This window comes from Vombatus ursinus, unplaced genomic scaffold, assembly GCF_900497805.2.
Source record: "Vombatus ursinus unplaced genomic scaffold, bare-nosed wombat genome assembly UNPS02014774.1, whole genome shotgun sequence".
NCBI lineage: Eukaryota > Metazoa > Chordata > Mammalia > Diprotodontia > Vombatidae > Vombatus > Vombatus ursinus.
This window is the reverse complement of record NW_020954552.1, coordinates 335,346-359,284: the sequence shown is the minus strand read 5'-3', so window position 1 is coordinate 359,284 and position 23,939 is coordinate 335,346. Positions and strand designations below refer to the sequence as shown.

Sequence of the window (23,939 nt, the reverse complement as noted above, 5' to 3'; positions counted from 1 at the left end):
TTCACAGAGCTATGATTTTCCCCATACGTAGATATTCCCTCCAGACTCAGAGATCATAATCTCTCTTGGAACGTTCCCGTAACTGAAAAGTTCATCACCCTAAAGCCAATCTTATGAACTTTTCCACATAAATAGGCTGTCAGACATGCAGTACATCACCATGCCCGTACTTAGGAAAGGCATAATCCCTGGAAGTTCTATTCAGCGATTTGGTATTACGGGAATTGGTTCAGTCTACTTTATGGAAGTAGCCAGCTATAAACCATGATGGCCAGAATAGTGTTACTTTTATTAAAAAAAAATTAAGTTACAGAAAGAATAGAGTATTCACCATAGTCCACTGATTTACTACATATAAGTTTAAAATTATTTAAATTACCAAATGAATGAAGCACTTTTGCTTTATAATCACCCTTGCTTTCTGAATCCTAATCCATTAACTTCCCTCAGATCTCACCTCCTCTATAAAGTCTGGAGTGCAATGAAAACGTTCTTTTCCAGAATTATGACCTCTATACTTCTGGTTTCCATATGTTAAGATTCACATTTAAAACACACACACACACTGAAAAATTATGCAGGTTCCCTTGTTTTATTAGGACGCACCCTGAAGAATAAAGGTCATTTCTTATAAAGAACTGAAAGTGCACCCAGAACGCCAGGGGCCTAAATCAGAAATGGACCCCAACATTCTCCTGCTCAGGCAGCCTCAAAGCGCCGACCTCAACCAGCACCCCTAAATGCCCCACTGGCCCCCAACTCCACAGGGAAGTTCTCCTTTTAGTAAGCGTGGGCACCTCCACCAGGACATATGGAGCAAAGATGCACAAAGACCCCAGAGGACCAAGCTGTCCGCTGTGTCTGGATGTCTGCAAAACCCAAGAGCAGGATACTGAAGACTGGAAATGGGGGGTGGGGAGGAGGGAATCCTAGTAGCGCCCTCCGGGACACGAGGTCGGTGAAGAAGAGGGCGTGGGGGTGCACAGGGGGTGACCAGTGGGGTCGAGGTGTCCCAGGGCTACGGACTCCACCAGATCAACACTTGGCCGGAGGGACAGAGAAGGCAACTTCCTAACAACCTTGTGAAAGAGGGAGCGGGAGGATGCTTACATAACAGAGATGAGATGAGCATCTTAGCACAGTGCCTGGCATACCGTAGGCGCCTAATTAATGCTCGCTGACTCGGGGTCGAGCATGCCCTAGCCTTGCAGTCCGGTCCCGTCCAAAAGGATCACGCCCGGGAGGACAAGACCACCTGGGAAAGCGCAGGTAAGCGCCAATCACTTACCCTCCTGACCCTCCCCAGCCCTGGATCCAGGAGCAGCTGTCTCCTCCTTAGCGACTACGCGGGAGCGTCTGTGACAACCACCCGGAAGTCTTCGCAACCATTTCCGGGGTCACGCACGAGCAGGCGGGAAATCCTCTACTAGAATTCCAAAATTAGTGGACCTGCTTGTAGCGTCTTCTCTGCTTCTGTTTCAGTTTTCCGAAGTGTCGCTCTGGAAGCTCAGCTTTGATAGCCAGACTGGGAAAGGTAATGGGCGTCTCCTGAAAAGTATCTACCTAGTTTCTTCGAGCGGCATTTACGCCCCCTGGAGGTTCAGCGACCCCCTCTTTAGCTGCAGTGTAAGGAAGTTCCCTCCCTTCTCCCGGGAGTGGTAGTTCCCGTATTTCCATGCCTCCCCTCCCAGGCACTCCTGCGTTGGTAGGACCCAGCTCTAGGCTCCGCCCCCACGCTCCTGGGACGTGATGCTCCCGGTGGATGTTCCGGGATGCGCTGCCGCCGCCCCTCCCCCTCCGCGGGGACCCACGGCCCCTCCTCCTGGCGTTTGCGGGGCATCCTCCCGGGAACCTCCGGCCTGAGCGAGGACTTCGTCAGTCTGTCCAAGGCTCCCTGTCTTGGAAGGCTGCCCGGCCTTCAGGTGCTGAGACTGTACTGTTTCCAACCCCATTTTTTTCCTCTCCCGGGAGAAAGCAGTGTGAACCTTGCACTCCACGGGGTGCCGGAGCGTGTTGCTGGGGCGGGGTACCACACCCAGAGACCCTGGGTGCGTTGGTGCTCCGCCCGCATCCCCTAACCTACCTGTCCACGGCCGGGGCTGGGTCCGATCTCCCGGTGCGAGCTTCGTGCTGGCCAAAGTTTAGTTGGCTTCATGTACCTACCTTACTGTAGTGTCGGGCAGTCGGGGCTATTGAAAGTTAGCTTTGGAGAAAGTAAGTCTCCCTTACTGATGAATGGCCATCCCATAAAATAGTTTTATGTTTTTCTTAAAAAAAAAAAATTTGAAAGAAAAGCTTAAGCTCCTATTGCCAGACAGCTATGCGTGTTTCCTTGCTTTTTTTGGGGGGGGATAGATTTGACCCTTTTTTTTTCTTTCAAAAATGTGTGTATTTGGGAGGAATCCTTATCGATTTAGGGGCATTATTGGTTGTATCCAATCAGTAAACATTGAGCACCTGCCTTGTGCCGGGCACTGTGATAAGCACTAGGGATACAGTTAATAAAAATAAAGACAGTCCCTGCTTTCAAGGAGCTTACAGTCTAATGAGGGGAGACAGCACACAAAAGGATGGAGGAAAGTGGGGAGCAACATGGTGTACCCAGAGCAGGTGCATTTTGTTTCATGGAGTTGAAGCAGGCGTGCCACGGTGGATAGTTGCACAGCCATAGCTGGTTTTGGAGTTGAAAAGGACCTATCCACTCCGAGTGTCAGGCAACTTTATAAATCATTGACGAATTGCTTATCTGCATAATTAGAGGGAAAGGAATTTTCGCACCTGGAGTTCCCTACATGAATTAAAAAGTAGGTTCAGACAGCCTCCCCTTTCTCCCTCCAGTGCCCCCCCCCAAAAAAAGACCTAGTGAATATTTTGCTGTAGGACTATGGGGTGGGGGAGTGTTTGAAGAAAGTTTGATAACTTACATGAGGAACTCACAGTAGCTCCTCAGTACTTATTGGAGCCTTATTATAATAATATATACTTGTAATGTGCTAAGCAAGTAACCTTAGTTGATGTTTTCTGAATCCAGATATTCATATACTTTGTCAGATTTTCCAGGGCCTTCAGAAAACTGTATCTTGCTCTGTGTTTTATGGAGACAGCATCAAGCAGAATCATTCAAGAGTAAATCATTAACAAAGTTGGGGCTTTTTTTAGCAAACTAAAAATTTTTTCTCATGTTTTTGAATTACTTTCTATATCTTTCAGCTTAATGTTAATATCTTTTTAGTCTTTAAGGAAATATTGTTATTCTAAAGAGGTCTCTCTGGCAAATACGAAAGTATGAAAACTTGTAAAATCAATTATACTGTACTTTTTAAACTCAGCTATGATACAAACTTTTCCCCTTTGACATCAGGTTGTGAGTAAATGTTTGTTTTACTATATATGATAAAGGAGAAAACCTTTGTGAAACAGACTTGGCAGTGTTTTATAAAATTAAGCTAATTTTATTGAACATTCAGTCAACACATACACTGTGAAATAGTGATTTCTTTTAACATGAAAAAGAATGTCTGATGTTTGGGGATTTTACTCCTTTATTATTTTTCTGAAATTAACTGTAAGCAAATTGAAAACATTAGAAATCTTAGCTGTATAATAGTAGTGCTGACAAATGTTGAACTAAATAGTGACCCATTTACAAATAGATCCCATGTCATGCAAGCTGACTTTAAATAAGGTCATTTGAAAAATGATTACTGAATATAATTTAACTGTGTTACAAACTTATGCTGAATTCTCAATTCATTAAAAAACTATTAAGGGAACGGGATAGTGCCTTTTATTATTATTAATAATAATAATAACTATCAAGGATCAATTACTAATAAGAAGAAAAAAAATCAAGTCCCACAAGAAATTTCAAAAAACATATTACTTAATGGGTTTGGTTCCTCTTTACAGCAAATTAAATATGTGACATAGTAGAAAGAGCCTAGTCAGCAAGACAGGAGAACTGTTTGGGGTTGAATGAGAGAATATATGCCTAGAAAGAAGGGAAAGAGACCATCAAAAGGAAAAAAATAAGACAACAAAGCTTTCTCAGTGTTAACAAGCTCTTAACTTCCTTCTCCCTTCCCCAGCCTCCCCTAGCACAAACTACTCTAGTATTTGAAGTAGTCCCCTTTAACTCTACCTGAGTTAATCCTTATCCCCATTCCTGATTGCCTCTTTGCCAACATCTACATCTCAGGAGCCTCCGCTTTTTGAAACCCTCCCCACTTTGGTCTAACCCACTTTGTTGCCCTTATCACCCTCCTGCCTATCAGAATCTGTGCCGGTGCCCAACACAACTGGCTCCATGCTACACTAGTTCTGTATATTTATATGACCATAGATTTAGACCTGAAAACCTTCGATGCTTTCTGGTCCAACTCCCTTGTTTTACAGATGAAGAAACAAGCCTCTTTGACTACAGTCAAGTGACTTGCCCAAATTAAACCCAGACTCCAAATCCAGAATTCTACAGTCATCTAACCTACTACCAAAATTTACCTTCAGTTTTCGGCTTATAGGAAACTACTAAAATACTGAGATACCTCTTCGTAGGTTTTCAGAACATGAATACTACCTGAAGAACTTCATATATCAGTTGTTTGTGGTAATCATAACTTTTAACCTGAGTTCTATCAATTTGTTTTTAATATTTTGGTAACTCAATATAATTAGTTTCCTTTGTAATACTGTGTGTTTTACTTTATGTATTTAGAAATATTATTCTGAAGAGGCTTCATCAGACTGCCAAGAACACCTGCTTTAGATAATCAGGATATAGAACTGACAGGAATCCAAAGACATCCAAACTTTCTGAATGAAATTAAGGTCAGAACTGAGCTTGAGGGTTGAGATTCTGTAACTTTGCTATAAGGCCTAATTCTATAGTCGAAGTTGTGTATTAATTTATACCTCTACCACTTGTATATTTTACCTTGTAAAATCAATTTGAAATACTGCAGGGAGCTAACACTTTTTAAAAGATAGCAGTTCTAGGAGTTGAATATAATTTCTATACCAAATTGAGTATAATTATTAGAAATGGCTTTTTGAAATAAAAGTCTTCTCTTGCATTTATATTAATTACATTCACTACTTAGTATACACCCTTTCCTTAAGGAAAGTCAAGAAGATCATTCGCAGGAGATTTTACATCAAAACATTCTTACTAGAATCATGTGCATTAGGAAACTGAATTCTCAAATATAAATGTACAAATTAACTTTTAAGGTCACCTTGATCTCTTATGTTTCTTTGAAAAGCACATAGCTAATGTATAATACTGCATAAAACATTTTTGTGATGACAGTAATAACAGTGCTACAAGTTTTTTTTGAGCTTTGTACTTTTTAAAGTGCTTTTTCACTTAGGGGGCCACCAGCTTTCAAGAAAAAATATGAGAAGTCTGTTTTTGCCTTCTCTGTCTTCCTAACTGACCTTATGTGTGCCTTTCCCTTCTCTACCTGATAACTGTAGTCATTAAGTATAGGCACTTGACTCTGTGCACACTTCACCTGTGCTCTTGACCTTTCTCTGTAGTCCTGCTCAGCTAGTTGTCAAATCTTATTTAACAAGCTAAGTTACATAAAGACATGATCACCAGTAAGGATTTTTTTTGTTGTTTGTTACATTTTAACTAGTGAATCTGTTAATATTAGTTTCAGTATTCTAGCATCTATGAAGCATCTGCTATGTCCTAAGCACTGAAAACAAAAAGGCAAAAAAAAAAAAAACAGTCCTTGTTCTCAAGAAGCTCACAACTTTGTACAAACAAGCTATATATAGGATAAATTTGGGATAGTCTCAGAAGGAAGAGCCTAAAGACTTCTTGAAGAAAGTTGAACATTAGCTGAGACTTGAAAGAAGCCAGGAGGCAAAGATGAAGAAGGGAATTCCAGGCATAGGAGTGTTAAAATTAATTATCTGAAATCATCATAGATGATGATTTACTTTGCAAGGCCAAAATTTGCATATTAAATCAGGTCATCTGACTCCTCAGAGGTCAGAGTCAAGGAGTGATCTACAGAGCTGATTTTATTATAACAAAAGAGAGGAATTAAAAAAAAAAAGACAAACTTGTTTTGAATATAATTCAGTTGGACAAGGTAGGACACCTGACTAGTTAGCTTCTCCTAGCCTTTCCTAATCCTAGCCAGAAGTCCTTGCCAACCTACAGTTGGTGCCTTTTGTAAGCAGAAAGGTACTGTGAAAGAGAAACTTGTGGTCGGTGGTTAGTCACACCTTCCTTAGAAGATTCCATTACTCAAAACTAAAAATAAATCAAAGTAATCAATACTAATTGATTTCCTTTTCAGTTCCCCCCTTTGACCCAAAGAAAATCATTTCCTTATGGATCACTTGAACACTGAATCAGACTTCTTCAGGTGATCTGTGGTTTTAACAGTCTCCCTAAAAGGTCTGAGTGTGACTAAAGTTAGAGCAGTTTGCCCCATTTCCACTAACATATCTTTAGAAGTCTGCATAACAGTGGAAAGGGAAGCAGTAGCTTGTTCAAGTAAAGGGGATTCTTTAATCAAGATATCAATTGGTGATCCTATTCTGACCTTTTTGCTATATCCGTTCTTACTAGGAGACTTTTTTCCCCCTTGAGGATATATATGCCCCATATGAGGGGCAGTTTCTCCCATTAGCTTTGGTGAGGACACATTTATCTTTTTATTTTTTTTAAGCACAAAGTATGTGGACAGGAATAGGCATCCATATTTGGGGTGCTTACGTAAAGATGGCAACAGACCCAACATCTATGTGACCCAATGAGCAGTTTATGCCATACCTGATTATGCATTATGCACATACAGCATTATTCATTACCCAGTTATCACATGAAAGGGCTGTGGGCCATAGTGGTAGGATTGATGGTAGTGATACAATTTCCAAAAGCGAGTGGGCTGTCCTACAGATTACATTCTTATTACCTATGGCTGGCACATGGGAAAATTTTCATGGGGCAGCCCCCTTTGGTGTAGAGGTAATGGCACATGGAGAAAAGAGAACAGAGTCCTTTGTTGAATTCCACAGGTTCACTGAAAGTCCTTGATATAGATGAAAAAGTTCAAAGATCTATTCTGTACTGTGGAGTTCTTTTAGCCTGCTTTGTAATTGTAGGAAGTGAGAGATGTGCATTTCTGGAACCAACCACATTCTTAGGACAGCTCTTCCTTCTAGATTTTCTTCTCAGATTCCATGAGCATGTAGGAAAACTTAATATAAACTCAATATAAAATAGAACTATAAGAAGCATCATCACATTAAGAAAACAAAATTCACCTGAAACTTCAGGGAATTTCAGTGGTAACATCATGAGGGCCTGAATTGGATAAGTCTTTGTCCCTCTCAAAATTATCAGATAGATGCTTCAAATAGCAAAATAATTTCATCTTCACAATTATCAATGCAATTTTTATATGTAAAATTCTTAATCCAGTTTTGGAAATTGTGTCACATCTCTCATTAAGTCACATCTCCCACTGATTCTCCCCTTATGAGGATATTATTATCATATTAACGTAATGAAAGGCTGTTGTAGAATGATCCCCTATAAACTAAATACCCTGTCAGTTGTCTCTATGGTCTATAATATTTGTGATTCAAATGACAATTCAAAATGATTCCTCACTGCATTAGTACTATACTGGCATCTATTACTTAATCAGAAGCCACTAATAGAGTTTATCTCTTATGTTTATTACAATGAAAAAATGAGGCATTGTTTATACTTGCCTTTATCAATGGAATTTGCTATGTGAAGAGAAAGTCAGAGACATAGCAGCATTAGTTCTGTTTGATTTCAGGTAGGAGTCATAGGTAGCCAATTGTATAATAGGGTGTCATAGCCAGGCTCAGAATTAACCAGATGGGAAAATGTCTTGTATGGAAATTGAGTCAAGAGGGTCTTTGCCTTAGTCTTCCTAAAGTTGTCCCCATTCACCAACTATTCCTGGGAACAGATATCTATTGGCGGGAGGGAGTTCACAGGTGCCACTCCAATTGAGCTGCTGATATATATTTTTAAATGATGGACCTTATAAACCTTATATGATAGCCTTATAAGAAGTCAGACACTTACACCTGAAATCAGAACTTAGAAGTATATCAAATTAAAGTCCCACAAGATTCTGCTTTATACAGCAAAACTTCATTAATCATATTAGGGCAGGATATAATTATTGTGTTCATGTGACAATAATCATTAACATTGTTGGTTCAAATTCATATAGTATTGATAGATAGAGTTTTCATTTATTCATTATAGTTGTTGGAGGCAAAATTCACCATGTGTGTATCCTACAGTGTATCTAAATAAATATGTGATAGATTTTAAAACTCCCCACTTTCTCTGCTCTGTAGATAGTATAAAAGAAGGGGAAGTACATCTGGCCACTTTAGGTAGGCTTCAGAATATAGCTTGCCAGTATCAAAACCACTTCTAAGTTCTAGAAAAAATTTTAATCCACCCAGTAAGTTGAAGGGAGCAGATGATGAAAAGGTAAGCTGGTTGAATGTTGGATAAGATGGACAAGCAGCACAGATACTACATTCTGGAGTTTCACATGAGTACAGTAAACACTAGTTTACACATAGTGAATAGTTCAAAAAATATAACTTTACTACATAATAATTATTACAGATATAATTTCGTGATTTTCTAAATGATGTCAGATGAAACTCACTTTATTTAAAAGTATTTAAAAATTAACTCCTAAATCTCCTGCTTTGGCTGGAAGAGGTTCTAGTTCCTTAAACTGCAGCACTGCAGAGTTTCACAACACTGTCAGCAGGACTGGTCCTAAGGAACCTCTCAGACAAAAGTCTCTTAAGAGGATTTTACTGTGTTTTTCTCCCAACAGTAAGTCATTTACTATTATTATTACTTTTTAAAATTTAAAACAAAAATACCTCATTAAATATTAACAGTTTTCAAACATATTTGTCACATTCTATAAAACATACACTTATGATCTAACAGTTTTTTTTAACAAGAGAAATTTTTGCATACCCAGTATCAAATATTTAAAACATGAAACTTATTACAAGTCAAATGACAATAATTCAGTGGAATGCATTTTAAAATTATGTTACAAGGAAAATCATAAATACTCTCTCCTTTGGTATTTTATCAATCACATCTAATGACAACCAAAACCCAGTAGAGTTATCCAGTATGGAGTAATTAAAGTCAATTAAAGAGGTAGCAATAGTTTGTTTATTTTTTTATTTTTTTATTATTAATTTATTTTTAGTTTTCAACATGCACTTCCATAAGATTTTGAGTTTTAAATTTTCTCCCTATCCTTCTCCTCCCCCCTCCCCAAGACAGCATGCAATCTGATATAGGCTTTACATATACATTCCTATTAAACATATTTTCACATTAGTCATGTTGTAAAGAAGAATCAGAACCAATAGGAGGAACCACAAGAAAGAAGAAACAAAACAAAACAGAAGAAAAAAAAAGAGCAAATAGTATGCTTCAATCTGCATTCAAACTCCATAGTTCTTTCTCTGAATGTGGATAGCATTTTCCATCATGAGACTTTTGGAGATGTTTTAGATCCTTGCATAGCTGAGAAGAGTTAAGTCTATCAAAATTAGTCATCACACAATGTGGCTGTTAACTGTGTACAGTGTTCTGGTTCTTCTCACTTCACTCAGCATCAGTCCATACAAGTCTTTCCAAGTTTTTCTGAAGTCTACTTGCTCATCATTTCTTATAGTACAATAGTATTCCATTACATTCATATACCACAACTTGTTCAGACATTCCCCAGTTGATGGGCATCCTCTCAATTTCCAGTTCTTTGCCATCACGTTATAGAGCTGCTATAAATATTTTTGTACGTGGGTCCTTTTCCCATTCAATAGTTTGTTTAGATAGTGTTTACCACATGCCAGGGTTTTTTGTTTTTGTTTTTGTTTTCTAGTTCCTAAAGTTTACTTTAAAGAATTTCAGAGGCCTGCTTTTTGAAGTACTTTAGAATGTTTAGATTTTGATTTCTCAGTTATTGCTTGAACTGCTTACTAACTTACATTATAGGGCAGTTATAAATAGTAAGACTGAAATCTTACCCTTCAGGAGGCTAGGTTAGTGGAAAATATAACCCACTGAATATTTAATAGTTTTTGAATAATCTTCCTATATTTTAGCTGTATAAGATATTAAACTTACTTTAGCCAAATGACATCAATTTAGTCCACTTTACCCAAGCACAGTTACACATTCAAATCACAACTCTGGTTAAGGGGTCTTCAAACTTCTTATTAAATCACAAGAATTAAAGGCAAAAGGCACTTCACTACTACAGTTTTTCTTTTAAAGACTTATCACATTGACTTCAATAACTCAATAGGGAAATAGGCTAACATAATTTTGTAATGTCTTAGAAAAATTTCACATAACAGTGTTTTAAAAAGCATATTTTCCTAATTAAAAGAGAATTTCTAATCCTATGTCTGATATTCTTCCAAATTCCACAATACAAGAAAACTGAAACCCTGAAGAATATCTATTCAGAAACCTGAAATGACTTATATGAATAGATGCTGAGTAAAGTGAGCGGAACCAGGAGAGCATTGTACATAGTAACAGCAACGTTGTTCGATGACCAACTTTGATAAACTGAGCTCTTAGCAATACAATGATCTAAGACAATTCCCAAAAACTCATGCTGGAAAATGCTATCCACATCCAAAGGAAGAACTATAGAATCTGAATGCAGCTGGAAGCATATTATTTTCTTTTTTTTTTTTCTTGTGGTTTTTCCCTCTTGTTCTGATTCTTTTTTTATAACATGACTGATGTGGAAATATGTATAATATGATTGTACATGTATAGCCCATATCAGATTGCATGCCATCTTGGGGAGGAGGAAAAAATTTAGAACTCAAGATCTTATAAAAGTGAATGTTGAAAACTAAAAATTGATCAGTTAATAAATTTTAAAAGATAAGGAAAAAGAATATTCAGCTACATGAAATTTTAACTTATTCTTCTTAGAAAATCATCTCTGTTGTTTTCTTTGATATATCATTTAATCCAAAACTCATTAACAATAGTCAACATTTATACATCACTCATTATACTAAGTACTTTAAAATCAATTCCTCCAACAACCCTGGGAGGTAGGTGGTGTTGTTATTGTTATTATTATTATCATCCTCTTTGTACATATGAAAACGGATCAAATTTTCTAATATACTACAATTGCAAAATGTTCAAGCCAATCAATTTTTAATTTAAAATTACTAGTGGTAATAACTAAACTTCATTTTTCACAAGGTTCCATTATTTTTAGTTGGCTCATTAAAAAAGTCATGGTGATGCCCACAGCCCCCAGAATTGCTTCTTTATTACTTTGAATTACCCAAAGAGCCAAATCAATTCCTTTTACTGAACCCTACCAGTGCATCTTAAGGCATTTCTAAAAAAATTACCCAAATCTCTCTCTCTCTTTTTTTTTTTTTTTTAGTGAGATCAAAATCATTCCTCAAATTTCTTTTTTCCCTTTTCTTTCAAGGTCTATATTCACACTGTGTCAATGCAGGCTCCAGCTTTCCTTAACATTTCTAACCATTCTTCTCCCATCCCTACTCGCTTAAACTATCATCTTTTCTTTTCATTTTATAAAATACTTCAAAGCTGGACCTTTCTTGTCACCTTATCCAACACTCATCTTTCTTTTTTCTACTTGCTTAATTCCTCTAGTCTACTTCCCAATCATATCCAAGATTGCCTACAGACTTAATCTTTGTCCTTATACTTTAGCACAGATTTTTATTACACACAACCAATTAATTGCAATACTATCACCTTTTTTGGTTCCTTGTGGCTTACAAATTTACAGTTCATTTCAATTTCTTTAAGGACTGTAGTTTTTATAAGTGACAGTCAAAAGACTCGGCTTACTGAGCACAACTGCAAAGTTTAAGGTTCCTTCTACTTCCTCGTTGATGACCTTGGAAAAAAAGTCATCTATTTCCTTTTCAGAGTTAACCTTCTTTATGCTGGGAAGTATTCATCCACCTGTTTTATGACCAAGGCCCAACGATGGCACAGGAATGTCACAAATATTGGTATCTTAAAGGATCTCTGCTATTCCTCTCACAATAGAAAGTTACTTTTTTTTAACTACCTATCTTATTATGCACTCTAAATGAAATATTAAACAGTTTCCTCCACATGTAAACTGCCTTCTTTCTTAATATATAGTTTAATAGCATTGTGTAAAAGCAGCTTCCATTTTGATGCTGTAGACTGTGAATGATCATCACTCCTAATTGTCTCTTCCTTTCACAAAGTTTTGATATTTTCCAGTACTGTATGTTATCAGCTTATTTAGTTTTCCAGTGATTTTCAGTTAACATAAATCCTCATCACACTAATTTACCTTTGAATTCACCTAAATGAAATATAACTGTATAATTAGTACAGGTAAGAATTTTAAAATTTCAACTTTCACAAAGGTCATTAACTGCCAGGATTTCAAATTTTAGGGCCCAATATTATCTACGTGCTTATGTTTTAATTTATATTTGACAGTAAGACAAGAAACGTCTTGAAATAATTTGCAGATTTTGTTCTCAAATTTCCTGTTTCTTCTAATATTTATAAGCCATATAATCATTTAAATTTGATCTTTTGTTGTCTGAGCACCCTGTATTAATTGTGCATGCACTTAATTTTCTATAATGCTATATTCTTGTTTAATTCTATCTTCAATAATTCTTACCTTAACTTATTTTAGGTTTGCTTTTTATAGTTCTACCAAATACAATATTGAACTTATTTTCAATTCCACTGATTTCAGCATAAGTATGACTGTGCTTGTAATTTACCTAAACAGTTTATTTTTAAACTACAGTAGTATCATTAAATTTCACTTACTTTCAGTTGCTTCTTGATTTCAAAATAAGCTTTTTCCACTTTCGGATTCCCCTTCAATCAGGGACTCCCAATCAGGGCTTGCTTGGTGTCTTCAAGTAGTTTAAAAGCAGTAAACAACAGAAGAGTAAATAAATTCCAACTCTACTTACTTTTATTCTTTTGGAATTATGTACTTCTCTTCAACAAATCTGTCCCAACATTAAGTACAGTTTTTAATATACCTTTAATCAACACTAAAGTTAAAGCCAGTTTCACAAAATGATACCCAAAATGTCAGACTTGCAGACTAGCCAACTAAAACTGCTTAGAATTTAGCAAACGTCTCCTTTCTTTCTTTCATTCTTTCTTTCTTTCATTGTGGAATTATTTAAACTCACAGGAGTTTTATTCTAATTTCTCCTGGACCAATTTCCTAAGTTTTTCTTATTTTAGCACTTCTCTAAATTTTACTGAATCTCTATTTCACTGACTCTCTCCTGAACAGATTCCATGATTAATAAAACAGTTCTTAAAATTCAAATTGCAGCTTTAAAATCAATCTAGTCATTGTAAAGTATCCTTTATGAAAAAAAAAAAAAAAGTACCCTTTACGGAATAATTGAGCTGTCAATTTTTGTTTTCATTGGATTTTACAAAGTTTGCTGGTATCTTAAAAGCTCATCAAAATACTTCATAAAATTTTTCAAATTATAATTTTGGAATTTTCCAGTAGAGAATAACAAATTTAGTCTCTATATATTTATTTTTGTCTGTCTTTCACCTCTGCAACCTTCAGTGTGGCCAGTATTAGAAATAGAGAAAAGACAGACTTGTCTTTTTTGAACACTTTTTGAAGTTTTACTATTTTTTTTTTCACAGTCTTTTCCCCTTCGTTTATTAGACCACAGGAAAAAAACATAGAACAAATCAAATGCTTGGAAGCACCTCCAGCATGGATTAGCACAAAGCACAGATGAGATAACACAGATTTCCCATTCTCTTAAACATTTTCCCAATAGTGTAAGATCCCTTTTTAAATGAAGCAAGGAACCCACCATTCCTAAACTTAGTTTTATCATTCACAAAACGGACACACATAGAACATATAATGAGACTTGGCACATTATTAAATCAGGCCTGAACTTATCCTAAATTTTCTCTAGGAGATTTTGAAGTCATGATCTTACCTGTCTACTCTGTTAAGTATACAACTTACGACAATTCTGTGCTGGAGTCCTGCTGTCAGCCCAAGATTAATTCTTCTGTTTACTGTTTGTGTTCGTGTTTTTGTAATCTTATCAATAAGAAAATGTAATTTAGAAGCAATATAAAATTGCTTTAGGCGAATTTGCCAGTTGGGTTCACCTATTTAAAGTGTAGTGTGTGTGTGTGTGTGTGTGTGTGTGTTTTAAGACAGACACAATTTAGCAAAATTTTCCTTACTGTTCTCTTTTTTTTTTAAATTTAAATTTATTTAGAACAAGTCCCTAATAGAGAATTATACATGTAGGTTCTCTGCTAAGTCACATAAAAGTAATTTTTTAAAAGAGAAATGCCTGTTTGGCTTAAAAGGTATTTTTCTAATATTTTTTCCTAAAGAATCAAAATAAAAATAAATCAAAGTAATCAATACTAGTTGATTTCCTTTTTAGAGGTCAGCCTAACACTTGGAGGAAGAGGATGGAGGAGCTGCCAGCAGGCCAGTGTCATTGAATAGCAGAGCCCTTGGCAGGGAATAAGTTGTAAGAAGACTCAAAAGGTAGGAAGAAGTTAAGTTATAAAAGGTTTTAAAAGTGGATTTTTTTTATTTGATCCTGGAGGTAATAGGGAACCACTGGGGTTTATTGAACAGGGGATGATATGGTCAGATCTGAGCTTTAAGAAATCACTCTGACAGCTGAGTGGAGGACGGATTAGAGTCAGTTACTGAGGGAATCAGTAGTATAGCTGGGACTAGAACTCAGTCCTCTAAAAGGTAGAATTAAAGCTCGTTAGCACTGGACTGAATTAATTATGCATCCATGAACACAACACATGGGAGTGATACAGTGGAAAAGCCACTAAAGGAATCCAAAGGAGTAGGTTTGAGGCCCGACTTGAATAATTATCATTTTTTTGACTTTTCAGAATTTTTGTAACTTTGTGAGAGCCTCAACCTCGATATTTATAAATTGAGTTTGGGTTGTTATGTTGTTGGACCATTACAGTATGATAAAGTATCAGATCAGGGCTCCCCTTGGGCCACTAGCCTGTCCCAGAGACTGGAGGCAAGGAGACCAACCAAAACACTGTTGAAGTGGTCCAGGAGTCATGTGATGAGAGCTAATACTTGGATGGGCGCAGTGTCATAGGAGAGAAGGGGGCACATGAAGGTAGAAATGACAGGACCTGATAGCTGTTTGGTGTGGAGCGGCAGGAGTCGGGGGTAAGGGAGACTGAGCAGTAGAGGGTGATGCTCTCTTAAGAGCCTTGGTGCCGGGGAGGATGTGGTATTCTCAGTAGTGAGAGGGAAGTAAGAAAGAGGGGGAGGTTTTTTTTGGGGGGGGGGGAAGTGAGTTCAGTTTTGGACATGTTGAATTTATGGTGCCTATGGGACACTTAATTTGAGATGTCTAATAGGAAGTTGAAGATGCAAGTCTGGATTCAGGAGAGAAATTAGTGCTGGACAAGAAGATCTGAGAATCATCTAGGTAGAGATAATCATTGAAACCATGGGAGCTGATGAGATCGCCAAGTAAAATCATATAAAGGGGAAGAGAAGAGGGCCCAGAACAGAGACCTGGGGAACACTTAGCAGTTATCAAGTCTGACATGAATGAAGATCTAGCAAAGGAAATGGAGGACTGGCCAAAAGGCTGGGAGGAAAACTAAGAGAGCCCTGTATCAAAAAACTAGAGAGAAAAGAGTACCAAGGCTTAGGGGTAATTGAGAGTGTCAGACTGCAGAGAGGTTAAGAAAGACACAGAAGGAGAAACTAATGCACTGTGCCTGACTCATAACAGGCATTTAACAAATATGTGTTTCCTTTCCTTCCTTCCTCTCCAGTTTTGTTTTATAGTAGCTTCCCTTCATACATTTTCTTGTTCTAGGCAAGCTGTTCTGCTCCTGTTTCCCTCACATAGCAGTCTTATCTCCAACCTCTGTGCCTTTGCAGAAGTGCCCCCCCATCCTTCCTCCAGTCTGGAATGTGTGCAATCCACATGTTTTTTAAAACATAACTAAGGCACACTAGGGCTTTCAAATCACCTCAGTTATTAGAACTCTCTTGAAATTAATTTGTATATTCTTGGCATTTACTGACTTGTGCAGATGTTTTATTACTCCCCTTCCTTAAAATGTAAGCTCTGTGATGCTTTCATTTTGTCTGCATCTTCAGCACCTAGCATAATACCTTGTACATTTTAGGCACTTAATAGATGTTTGTTGAATTTAACATAAATTAGTGTATTATTTTCTTAAAAGCTTTTTTTCTGCATCTATAGATATAGTCATGTGGTTTTGGTTGCTTATGTAATTTTCCTAATGTTGAACCATTTTTACAAGCCTAATATAACTCTAATTACATCATAGTGAATATTTTTAAAAATATATTGCTGCATAAATTAATGCTGTTTTCCCAGATCTTAGGGATAAGAACTGAACCTGTGATTTCATTGGAATAGTTTTTAGGATTTTTTTAAAAATGGAAGTATTTAAGTTCTGATTATTTTACTTTATACATTTGTTGTCAGTGCCTTTCCTCATGAGTGATTTTGTAGTCAATCAGTATCAACATTAAGAGGAGAAGGAGAAACCATCTTCAAAACTTATATATTCAAATTAAATTTATTGAGAAATGGTCATTTCAAATGACCGAGGGCTCAGAAGGGCTGTGTTGTAGAATATTAGTGGTGGAGTCAACAACCAAGGATGGCTTCCCTGCTTTCACCTTTATCCAAGAAAGATCCAATCCCTATATGTCAGTTAGTTTTCTTTGCTTCCTTGGAGTTCTAGGCTAGTCACTGATGGGGAAGAAAGGTGTGAACTGTTACCTTCTCTCCTAGATGTATCCTTTAGGATCTTTGAACATTGTAATTGAGTGAAGAGGGTAAGTGGGGAGAGTGTGATTTGTCACATAGCTGATTCTTTGGACCTGTTCTCATAAAGATGAGGACCTGCATTCATGATCTAGACTAGACTCTGAGAAGCATTCCAAGAACCCAAGCATCCATGAAGGACCTAGTATGTGTTAAGCACTGGTGATACAGAGTCAGAAATGAAACAGTCCTTGCGCTGAAGAGCTTACTGTCTATCCAGGGTAATATCATATACAAGTATATACAGAATAAATATAAAATTTAAAAAGTTTGAGGAGGGCACCTGCAGCTAAGAGCATCAGGAAAGATTTCCTATAGAAGGCAGAGCACCAGCAGATTCTAGACAGAAATAACCATTCATCTGCCCCACAGGTGGCCATTAACTCTTCACAGACCTGGCAAAACAATCAACAAGCACTAATAGAGTTCCTGTTACTGTGCCATAGGCTGGGATCTAAATACAAAGAATGGAACCAATTTTTCACTCCCATGGAGTTAGCGTTCTAATGGGTTAAAGGAAAAAAAAAAAGGTTCCATCAAGCTTATTCAGTTCCTATATCTGCAACACCCAAAGCAAGCCATAGGTACACAGGTGTCAACATTTTCTCAGGACTTGATGCTCAGCCCTTCCTATATTGGGTTGTCTTGCATCCATGATATCATGAAATGAATTGAAGCAGTCTTTCTTTATGTGACCCTGCTTGCTATAGGATGGTGGTCGATTTGCTAGGATTTGGGTTTTTTTTTTCTTTTTGAAAACAGTATTCATTATTTTCTGCTTCATGTGTCCCTAGTCTGAGTATAAGGACCATGTTTATCTCGTAAAAGGCCTTTACTAGAACTCACTCATACATATACATATATAATTGTAATTATTTGTATATACAATTTTATACACACACATATTGTATATAGACATATACGTACACACACATACATATATATTGTCTGTACATCTTGGATACCAAAGCTTTGTCTGAAAAATGATATAAAGATTTTTCCTCCATTGGACTGTTTCCCTTCTGATCTCAGATACGTTAATTTTGTTTGTTCAGAATCTTTTAAGTTTCATATAATGAAAATTATCTATTTGTTACTTCTGTCTTCTTTTTAGGTTAATAATATCGGCCTTCCCCATAGCTATGAAAGGTATATGATCTGCTTTTTTTCTAATTTTTATATGATCTTTAATACTGAGATCAGGTGTCAATTTTGAATTTATTATGAAATATGGCATAAAGTGTTGATGTAAGCCTAATTTCTGCCAGATTGCTTTGCAATTTTCCCAGTTACTTTTAACCCAATAAGAAATTCTTTTATACTTACTTTATGTTGTTGGGTTTTTTTTTTTTTTTTTTTTTTTGTTTTGTTTTGGTTTGTTTTTTTTTTTAGTTTATCCAATCCTGGGTTATTAAGTACCTTTTTTTTTTTCCTGATTTTCACTTATTTTCTCTGCTTCATTGATCTGCTTTTTCTGTTTTTAAACTAGTACCAAATGGTTTTGATGACTGCTGGTTTATAATATGGTTTGAAGTCTGGAAGTGCTACACCCTCTTCATCTCAGCCTTTTTTCATTATTTTCCTTGATATTCTAGACATTTTACTTATCCTGATAAATTTTGTTACAATTTTAACAAATTATAAAGTATCCCTTTGATGGTGTGATTGGTATAGTATTAAAACTGTGAATTAACTTTGTAAGCCCTTTTCATTTTTAATACATTGGTATCACCCAGCCATGAGCAATGAATATTCCCCCAGCTATTAAAGTTCTTTATTTCTTTAAGGAACACTTTGTAATTGAATCCATAAAAATGTTATATGTACTTTACTATATGAAGAGATCAATATTTAATGAATTTTGTAGTTATTTTGAATGGGATTTCTCTTTCTATTATTGCCTCTTGAATTTTGTTATCATTATGTAGAAATGCTTTTGGTTTTTGTGGGCTTATTTGATAACTTAGAACTTTACTTAGCTATTAACTGTCTCAGTTGGTATCTTTGCTGTTTTTCTAGGATTTTCTAAATAAAACTTTATATCTTCAGCAAATAGAAATAGTTTTTTCTCATCTTTAACTCCCTTGTCTTATTGCTGTTGCTAGACTTTCTACAACTCTACTAAGTAAGAATGGAGAGGGTGACCATCCTTGTTTTGGTCATATATTTATTGAAAAAGCTTCTCCTGCATCCCTATTGCATATGATGCTTGCTTTTAGTATTAGATCATTTTTATTATATTAAATAATAGCTTCTCTATGCCTGTACATTGTAGGGTTTTAGAGTTTTCTAAAGCATTTTGTCAAAAGCTTTTTCTAAATCTATTCAAATATTCATGTGGATTGGGATATTTTTGTTTTTAACCCTACCTTTACTTTCTTTTAAAATAATAAAAAACATAACAAAATCACATCTAGGCCCTGTGTCTTATATTGACTCATTGATGACATTTGGATTCTGGAGTGCTTGTATCTGTCTCGGTCCCTCTTACCCCTTTCCCTGCCCATTAGAATCTAATTAGCTTATATAAAGTCTCTTCTGATTACCCTTTTATATTTTTCTTGACTCCTATTTTTGTATTTCAAAGTTTCTCTTTGTCTCTGATCTTTTAATCAGGAATACTTGGAAGTGTTCTGTTTCTACAAAAGTCCAGTTTTTCCCTGTGGGATTATGCAGTTAGATTGGATAAATTATTCTTGATTATAAGCCTGTATCTCTTGCTTTTGGCCCAACATATTCCATGATCTTTGTTTCTTTGCAGTTATGGGTGCTTAATTTTTTTGAGCCTAATTGTGGTTCCTCAGTACTTGAACTCAATTGAATTCTTTCTTTCTAGCTGCTTAACAGTATTTTTCTTCCACCTGCAAGGTCTATATTTGTTCCTGGGAGTTTCTTTGCAGAAGGTAACTAGTGGATTCTTTCTTTCTACTTGTCCTTCAGTTCTAAGAGATCCTGGCAATTTTCTTTTAAAATTTCTTGAAATGTTATGTCTAACCTTTTTATTTGGTTATAGTTTTCAGGTATTACAATATTTCTTAAATTATCTCCCCCTGATTTGTTTTATAGGTCATTTGTTTTCTAAATGACATATCTTATATTTTCTTCTATTTTTTCAATCTTTTCTCATTTCTTAAGGCACAGTAACATTCCTTTACATTCATATAGCATATTGTGGTTAGCCATTCTTCAATTGTAGACATATACTTTGATTCTCAATTTTGTCTATTAAAAAAAAGCCCTGCTATAAATATATTTGTGTATATGGAAACTTTCTATCTCTAACCTTTAGCCTGTTATCAATGGATCAACAAGTCTTTTATCCAGCACTTGCTATGTGCCAGGCACTCTGCTAGGCTCAGGGAATACAAATATAAAGACTGAATAGTGAGCTTGCATTTTAATGAAGGAAAAACAAGTGTTATATAAAAACACATATAAATTTAATAAATATAGCCTCAAATGCATCAGATAGCTTAAGAAGAATTAAGGCTGAGGAATAAAACTTCCAATTTGGCAATTAAGAGATCCTTGTAACTTTGGAAAGAACAATTTTAGTTGAGTGATGAGATGAGAAGTCATATTTCAAAGGATTGAAGTGTGAGAGGAGACAAATTGGAAGAAGTGCATCCAGACAGCTTTTTCAAGAAATTTCATGAAGGGAAGGAAAATATAATAGTTTGAGGGCACAGTAGGGTCTAATGAAGGATTTTTTAAGAACAGGGGAAGATTTTAATAATACTTTAAATTTTTTTCCCTGGAATTGAAAACAAACCCAGTGACCTATAGTTAGCAAATTCCATTCCACAGTCTCCTACCTTCTTACTTTAAAAATGTTTTTCAGTGGGGCAGCAGGGTGGCACAGTGGATAGAGCACCAGCACTGAAGTCAGGTGGACCTGAGTTCCAATGTGACCTTAGACCAAACACTTGACACTTACTAATAACTGTGTGACCGTGGGCAAGTCACTTAACCACAATTGCCTAAAAATAAAAAATAATATTTTTCAAGGAAATTTCTCATAAACAGAAAAATAATTACCATTCATTTCATTGAGACAAATGTTTCACCCTAAAATTAATATTCATTTATACTGTGTTTATATAATTTAATTTTTAATTTAAAAAAAAAACAACAAACCAAGAACAAACAGAACAATAGAGACAAATAATGAAAACAATACAGATGATATCACATCAAACAAATTACCATTCTTTGTAAAAGTAAGAAAACAAAGTGAGAAAACATACGAAGAATAATTTTAGCACATCTTTATAAGAGGAATGAAGCCACAGATTATCACTACTATGCAATAGCAAGCTATGAGTATTCTGACAACAGAACTTGACATAACATGGGTCACCCACAGAAAGGTGGCTTTTATTTTGTGGTATTCAGCTACACACAAGATCCATCCTCATAAATGCAAAGAAATGCTTTTCAAGCCGGAAGACGGATAGTTAAGTGAAACTCCTTATAAATTCAAATTCTTGTAATCTGAAATTGTCCTATCTTAGGATGTGATTGTATTCCATTTTTGTAAAAATTGAGACCTTTGGCCTTCTTTTGTTTTTCAGTTTCTTTCCTGTTTTCCAGGATACCACTGAGTGACCCAGCAATTACGTGTGTAGATTCTTTAATACCTGATGATTTAGTTCATTTGGGCCATGGGACTTGAACTCATTAAGGGTTACTAGGTGCAGTTTTATCAAATTTTTAATTATCTTGAATATCATATATCTATTAGTTATTCTAAATTTATCCTTTCCAATCCAAAGTTTATCTTTTGCAAAGAAAATGGAACTGAAATAATAATTGAGCAGTTTTTTCTATTCCCTGTTGTCCTTTTCTTCCCCACTAAGAGGAACAATCCTATCCATTTTTTAAATCCTTCCCCCCCCCTCAACAACACTATTTGTTATCCTTAATTTTCCTGGACAACTTCAGCACATTCTGAATTTTAGCATTCTTGACACTGTTTTTTACAGGGCTATGGCACCTCCATGGTTGAGCAATGCTAGCTTTGTGCAGAGTAGTAAAGGATGGAGTATTTTCCAATCAATAGCTAATCAAGCTTTTACCAAGCACCTGTTTGGAGATTTGGAAGCAGAAATGTATACAGCTTTTTCTAGGAATTAGGCTTCCAAAGCAAGGAGAATTATATTACCATAGTGGATCAGGTGAAGAAAGAGAGAGACAGAGTATGTGTTTAGATGTGGCAGAGATTTCAGCATGTTTGTAGGCAGAAGGGAACTTGAAAATTAGGGAGAGAGGAGAGTTGATCAAAGGGAATGAAGAGTAGGGGATGGAATCAAGGAATTGGCATTGGTAAAGACTATACTCTTTGATACTATATATTATATACTATATATTCTTTGAGACTTCAAGTCAAGAAGGAAAGGACACTTTGTTGTCCATCTGCTCACCTTTGCACTGGCTGTTCCTCATGCCTGGCATGCACTCTTCTCTTTTCAGTTAGAGAATCTCTCTTCTTTCAAGACACAACTGAAGCACCATCTTCTATATGGAACTTTTCCTAATCCCCCAACTGCTAGTGCTCTCCCTCTCAAACAACCTTTTATTTAACTATTTTGCCTGTGTCTAATTATTCTCTTTATATTATTCAAAATGTAAGTACTATACCTATTGCCTCCCTTGTTATACTGTAAGTTCCTTGAGAGTAAAATTTATTAGATTCTTTATGTTTGTATCCCTGGCATCCAACATAGTGCCTGACTGTGGTAGGAGCAATATCCTAACTCTTTCCTCTATGCAAGTTAGGCCAGTTTTTCCCTTAAGGTATTGAGACCAGCCTTAAGGTTTGGTTGGCTCAAAGGCCTGAAGGCTCAGACTGGTGACATCACTTCCAAATTGCCTGAGAACAAAACAACAGCCCCAAGCTACTCCAGGCCTATGCTCTGATGGCTGGCTACTGGATCATGACAGGCATGGAGCTTCATTCAGCTGAATCAACCTAAGGAATCCTCAATGTCCATCTTTAGTGACTGTCTTTCTTCTGCCATAACTAAGTAAATCTCTTTTTGTTAAGACCTTGTTAAACCGTGAATGGACTGGCCTGGCCTGAGACAGGCCTAGCCCATAACACTGGCACTTAAAAAGTGCTTTAATAAATTGTTGATTGATTGATTGATTTGAATTTCACACCAATGAATAAGGCCTAATCCTTTTGGACATAGTTAAGGGAAACGACTTGGCATAAAAAATATTACCTTTGAATGTAGAAGTGTAAAATAAGTATAATTGAATTGATTTTTCTCCCAATTATTGACATTAGCAGGTATTTATTATTAAGCTTTGACATTTATGCATTTCCTGATGTGTCCTATGTCAGTTGAAATCATAGTAATTATTCCCATAAGTAAAGCATACATATTATAAATATAAGTATGCTTTCACTTAAAAGAATTCCTAAAGAGTAGAATACTTAGTAGTTTGATTATTTGTTTTTTCAGAGGGGTAAAAGAAGAAATGGTGATTTGTAAAATAGTGGTTTTTCCACTACTTTAGTCCAGTATTAGGATGGATCTTGGGTCTCATAGATGTGGGGACTCCCTGCAGCAGATTGCAGTCCATATGTTCTTGCCCGTCCTGTGCCATTTGGATCCATGTCCACCCATCGGTTTACTGCAGGGAGTCTACCCAATGGTCTGTTCGCCTTCTTTGTGTTCTTTTGAAAATAGAAAATAGTACTAATGGAATAGATAGTCTGTCCATCAATTTTCCTTTATTCCCTGATGTATTACGAGCCAAATTTGTTTTTGGATTGTACATTTCTTTGATGACAACCTGTATGCCTCTTCTCTTGTATAATTTATTGATTGATATGAATTACAGATTAAAAGCTTAAGTTCTTCAAAGATTGTGGTGTTCCAAGACTTGTTGCCATATGGCATTACTTGTAAGATATTGGTCTTAAAACAATGGGCTTTTATTTCTAGGAGAAACTTGGGGTTATTAAAATGCTT

General features: G+C 36.1%; 2 protein-coding genes across 13 annotated transcripts in view; one reads left to right on the top strand and one right to left on the bottom strand.

Annotated features, from left to right (window-relative positions):
• The window catches only part of KIAA0825 (KIAA0825 ortholog), a 523,337-nt gene extending 521,968 nt beyond the window's left edge, over positions 1-1,369 (bottom strand). For all 3 annotated transcript variants that reach the window (XM_027864280.1, XM_027864281.1, XM_027864283.1), the window contains exon 1: positions 1,289-1,369. The gene's annotated coding sequence lies outside the window, so the exon portion shown is untranslated. The remainder of the gene's footprint in view (positions 1-1,288) is intronic.
• A 37-nt stretch (positions 1,370-1,406) lies between these two features.
• SLF1 (SMC5-SMC6 complex localization factor 1) overlaps positions 1,407-23,939 on the top strand; it is a 97,776-nt gene continuing 75,243 nt past the window's right edge. For 4 of the 10 annotated variants that reach the window (XM_027864290.1, XM_027864294.1, XM_027864284.1 and 1 more), the window contains exons 1-2: positions 1,407-1,534; positions 14,533-14,639. The gene's annotated coding sequence lies outside the window, so the exon portion shown is untranslated. Of the gene's footprint in view, positions 1,535-1,822; positions 1,923-4,762; positions 4,828-14,532; positions 14,640-18,070; positions 18,106-23,939 lie in introns of those variants that run through there. The other 6 variants (XM_027864289.1, XM_027864286.1, XM_027864285.1 and 3 more) reach the window with 4 other exon arrangements.